The sequence below is a fragment of the Periophthalmus magnuspinnatus genome, chromosome 11 (genome assembly GCF_009829125.3).
Source record: "Periophthalmus magnuspinnatus isolate fPerMag1 chromosome 11, fPerMag1.2.pri, whole genome shotgun sequence".
Lineage (NCBI taxonomy): Eukaryota > Metazoa > Chordata > Actinopteri > Gobiiformes > Gobiidae > Periophthalmus > Periophthalmus magnuspinnatus.
The window spans coordinates 18,244,037-18,250,035 of record NC_047136.2 but is presented as its reverse complement, the minus strand read 5'-3'; positions in this window follow the sequence as shown (position 1 = coordinate 18,250,035).

Sequence of the window (5,999 nt, the reverse complement as noted above, 5' to 3'; positions counted from 1 at the left end):
GTGGAAGCTCCATTCATGGTGGTACTTTAGATTTCGCCTTAGCCTCAAGTTTGCAGATTTGTCATTGTAATGGCACAAGATGGCGTCTTAATCATTCTAATTACTCAATGGACGGATTGCGGCCGGCGCCAGTGTCTAAATGCTCAGACGGGGGTAAATGAAGTAAGCAGTCCAATTATGCACACTGTAAAAGCAACATATGGGTTTAAGACTGTGATGTAAGGAAAAAAATCTTTAGGTTGACTTGGGTTTGTGTCGACACATTAATTTGTTTCACTCACTTTGACATAAACTGGGAAGATATCTTAGAACTAATGCATGTAGCCTACTTTTTTTTTAGGGTTAAAAGACACATTACAAAGACACTGAATACTTACTAATAGGAATTTTATGATTTTATTGCAAAACTTACTCCTTGAGCCTAATTGAAGTGTCTTGCTCAAGGACACAGTGCTGGTGGCAGGTTCGCAGATCATCTTCACAGACTCAGCTGAAGAAATATTTTTACTGTTTGAACTCATCTATACCAATTGGCCAAAACCATATTTTTAAACGTAAAAACTAATAACCAAAACGTAGTTGCTAAAGCAAAATAATTCCAGCCCTTTGACATTTTGGAAATTCTCTGACACATCACCATTGCCTTTCAGTGAAGAAGAAGGAAGCAGAATGTGATCCAGTCAAACCCAGCAATTCCAAGTGGCTCACACGCTAAACGCACGCTAAGATGTGATTTGCACTGGGGGAGGAGCGTGTGGTGCCATCCTGCCCAGAGCCGCTCATGTATCCTCCTCAAACATCAGCCCAGCTAAGAAGATTTCTACTGCTCACAGATTTCATTGGAATCAAAAAATAGACCAGACTATTGCATCTATATTATAAGCTGTTTTGTTTGTGTTTGTTAATGTGAGAAAATAGCACATAAAGTGTACAAAATTGTGAATGATTTTTAGTTGATACATGAAAAAAAACATGAAAGAGCACTTGGATTACGTAATAATGTTGTAAGATGGAATAGAACGCTGTGGAAGAGAGAGACCAGTTATGCAGGAATTACCCAAACATGTGACAAAGAAGCAAAACACAACACAACTGCTAGTCTGTTTTTGGTAAGGAAACAAACTCTACAAAATGGCTAAAATTGCAAAAATGTATATTAATCATGTGACTTTAAAGGATGTGGTTTTGTCATCCATAGTCTACTTTTACTGAGGTAGTAAAAAGACTAGAGTGATAAGACTTTCAGCTCTTTTATGGGATCCGAATCTTTTTGATCCATTCATGTTGAAAAGAGAGAGAAATGACTAAGGCTAAGATTTGTTTAAAATGGTTCAAACTGAGAGAAGGAGGGTGTTTATCCTTTGAAATGATGCATAATCTAAAAGACATGTAGCACTAAAATAATAATAATATAATATTATAATTATGCAAAATAATGTTTTTTGTGCACAAAGCTCTCACTGGTGTTGTCTAATCTGCTTCTAGGCTGATTCTTGTATTGGTTCAGTGTTAATCAGTGTAAAAATGTGTACAAATTTGAAAGAAAAATATTTGTCTCTTGAAAAATTAGATCCGGTTCCAACTGTTCACATTAAGGAACCATTCAAAAGAGCTGACTCGTTCATGAACATCACATCACTAAAAAAGTCAAATTTTGGTTGATCTCTGATCCACCAGGAGCATTTTTACTTCAGGCAAAAGTCAGACTACAACTTTGTAGAAGCTTCACATATTACACCATTTGTTATGTTATGTTAACTCCTGTAATTTCAGCTATTTCCTTAAACCCACCAAATTACACCTTTTAACCTCCTGAACGCAGTGCTAGGCTAATTATATCCACCTGACCAACTTTGCCTGGATGTCTCATCTTGTGCACATTTTTAGACCTGTCTCTCCAGGTGTCCCCGCTGACTGGAGAATTACCCCCCGCGGTCCCACTGGCCTTTGACGAGAATCACCGCTCTGAGCCGCTTTCCTGCCAGCATTTATTATATTTTATTTTTAATGAGAGCGGATACAGGTTTATGCTAACACTAGTGCCGGGTTTGTTGTTCCTCTGTGATGTGTGAGAAGATGCAGAAAGGTCAGCCTTGTCGTGTAAAAGTGCAAATACACAAAAAGCTGAAATAGTCATGTGGTATTCTGTAGTAAACAGTTTAATCTTTGTATGTTTGTGCAATGCCACACATTTGGAAATAGAATTATGTGGAAGACAACTGCCTGTCAACAAAGTTCTGCTAATTATAGGAGGGGCTTTTCAAAAAATACACTTACATAGTGTTCAAATATTTAGTACACAAGAAGTACCGTAAATGGGTAACTTTGTTGACAGAGGTGGGTAGTACTCAGTTACATTTACTAGTTTTTTGGACACTATAGTTTTACTCTTACTTATGTAAAACGTTTGGTTAAATAGTTTATCTCCAAGTGACAAAAGCTTTAAATTGACCATATTAAATGATTTCAAGAATTTCTGTGGTCTATCCTGTGATAATACCACTGTTTGTGTATTATGTAATGTTTTATCCCTCAAATTAACTTAAAAAAAGAAAGAAATAATAAATCAAATGTTTTCCCCAAATACATTTTAACTCTTGAATATTTTGGCTACTCCACTCACTATTTCTCATATGGACAAATTCTTCACAAATGATGGAAACCTCTGGAAAATCAGTATCAAGAAGGTAGAAAAAATCTTGTTAACATTGTCTTTGGCACACAAAAAAATACCAAAACTGAATAATTGAATATTATACTCATCAAAAACAATGACATAATTTTATCTCCCCCAAAATAAACCGCACTGCAACAATTTCAAACTTTCCAAGAACATTAACAGCTTGCACAACCCTCCTGGAACAGAACAAGCCGATATAAAGATATAATTTGGTTGAAAATGGAGCTTACAAATGGAAAATGCTTTGTCTTGCAAGTCGTCATGGCAACAACATAATTAGCGAACGCGCTCCATCACCGTCAGCGAGACAGGACTAAAATTAATTTCCCAGCTTCACAAATGAGTAGATGAGCTTGAGATGGATTGGCGCCGTTCAGACAGATAAAAAGTCTTTGGCTATTGGGCAATCTTGGCGAACGGATTCTTGCCAAAGTTTTATCAATCTAACTTAATCTCGACCATCGCTTTTGCACATGCATGCTTGGAATGATCAACCTTTGTCATACTAGACTTAGCACACGGAAATTCACAAATGACTTTCCTCCCCGCCATATCTGATGCATTGATCTCTGCTGTTTCTTTGCCAGACGCGATTGCCGCTTTTGCAAAAACTTTCAATCAGTCCCATTGTGAGGAGTTTCGGCCCCTAATCCTGCAATTTGCACAATCCCGGATTATTTTATCATCTCCCTCGCTGACAAGCATGCAAAAACAAAGTGCGATTTCATTTAGACTGTCCAGGCTGGGATAATGGCTCAGCATGCACACGAGAAATGTTTATCAATCTGAGGACATGGCCTGGTTTAGAGAAGTGGATTAACACCAAACTTCAGCTCATAGGGCAGGGATCATAGGGTAACTTCAGTTTGTCCCAGGTGGGTGAAGTGTCTTGCCTAAGGACACAATGTCTGTTTGCACTAGAGTCAGTGCTGCTCTACTGTGGCACCTGGTAGTCTCCTATTCAACTATTACACAGGCCCAACTTTATCTTATCTAAGTTTATCTTCCAAGATCAGATGAGATTGGGCACTGACAAGGAGGTATTGTGAAAAATGTCATTACATCATAGGCTGCCATAACCATGCACAACAAGATTTTTGTGATATTAGTGATTTCACAAACCACCTTGAGATACTCCTGCTGTAAGGTTCAAATCTGCCCAGCAGTGATCGGACCAATCACAGAGCAGCACTGAGGTTTGTGCGGAAGCGCCCAAGTGAACCAAAACAAACACAACAACGCAGACAGACATACGTCGGCCGACTGTAGCAAAAATACAGACTATTTTGTCTGTGTAAATGTGCAGAAGGTAAGCTCTTTGTGCACTTGTAATCAAGGAACATGCCTGTGCTTTTTCTCAACTAGATGTAACAAAAGTTTGATTTGTCAGATTGTTCTGCTGTTGTGACGCTTCAACCTGATCAGATTCAAATATTAGTCATGAAGTTCTGCCTTTTCCTGATCGCTTTCTGTGAGAGCTTTTCCAGATTGATATGTGTAGAACTCAACTTCAGAGGGCTACACACATCAGTCTGGCTAGAGCCTGGTTAAAAGTTGCCATACTTGATTTTGCCAATGGATCTCCAAACTAGGCCATCAGGAATTCTCGTGTAGATTCAGCAATATTGTATTTGTAGCATGAAAATATGTCTGATGTCCTGAGCTGGATTTGGAATGAAAAATTCAAATCAGAAATTTGGCAATTGTCAAAATGACTCTATATGTTTGCAGTCGATTTCAACACTGAAAGAAGCTGAACGACTGCATTGAATGCGTTTTTCCTGGTTTAATTTGTTGACAAAGTAATGTAATGCTCAGAAAGCAATTTCTTTCACATAGCCATAGAAAATCATCATTTCTGAGTTACAAACATCATACCATTGTAAAACGTTCCACAGCCAATCTTACATAACACCTCTCCTTTTCACTAAAACCCTTTCCAATTGGCAAATAAAATCATCATCCAAAAGTAGAAAGAGAAATTGACAAAAAATTCAAATTGCAGACTTTGGATGCGTTAAACCTCCTGAACCCACGCCTGGTTGAACCCTTTAAGCTCTTTAAGTGTTTAACTGACAAACTGCGTATGTGGTTCCTTTCTGCCGGTGCCAACTGCTTTTCCCTGCACGTCTCTCACTTGATGTATTCTCAATGTGTTTTATTAGCGACAGTGATCACTCTGCCACCGCGGCGCTAGAGGCTGGAGGGTTTGCCAACTTGTGCCTGTGAATGTCCCCTGATGAATAGTGCTCCGTTATTAGCGCTGCCAAGCACATTCGGTGTCTGTGCTGCAATCAGGGCATTGATTGGAGGACAATGCAAGTGTTTGATTGAGACAGACTCTTCACTAATTCGACTGGAGGAAGAAAAAAAGAAAAGAAAAAAAATCAGCGTTGCTCAGATGAGGTGGAGATGTACCGAGCATGTCCTTCGGCAGAGGTCATGGTGAAAGCAAACTTTACTTAGTACAACATGTGTGCAGAGGAGATGTGCTTCTGCAGTTTCAGATGCCACCCATGTATGTTTTTGTATTTTATCGATATCTCCCAGGCCCTATTTGGTTAGCTGCACATTTATATACAATGCTCAGCCCACAAGCCTGCGCCACCCATGCTCCCACACAACAATTCAAGCAAATAAAATGTAACATGGTGATCTAAATATGTTATATGTTAGCAGTTAATACCCCATAGAAGTAAAATACTCCTTTCTTTAAAGATACTTGCTGTCCCCCATCAACCCAAAACATGCACCATGGGTAAAATCCTCCAGCTAAGGCAGTCCTAATCAAAACTAGCTCAAGATCTGGAGATAAGTCCCTGAGCACTATATGGCTGTAACACAGTGATCCTGACGAGTTGCCCCAGCAGAACTAGATGACTCAAATGCAGAGGATGAATTTCCCTCACAAGGAATCATAAATGAGCCAATATCACTTTATTTGTCCTCGAGGAGCAATTTAAGCACATTGAGCAGTAAATAATACAATGATAATAGAAAAGCTCAAACAAAAGTCTCAGTGCAGTTCAAGAGGTAGAGCCATAAGATCCAGTCTCAGGGCAGTTTGAGGAGAGAAACAGCCCACAGGACAAAAGTCATCATCTCTGTCCTGAAGCTTGGGCATCATAGCGGTGTCCATGGGGAGCCAGATGAACGCACCAAAGGAAAGCTTCTTCTAAGGCTCGCTCTCACTCCTCTCTATTGTTTTGGTCAGTGTTGAGACAGGACAGGCCATTCCCTCTGGAGCGTCTTCTGCCTCATTTGGTGTTGAAAGTCTGTTGCAGTGTTCTAAAAAGTCTCTAGCATCTCAGAGCAAAGT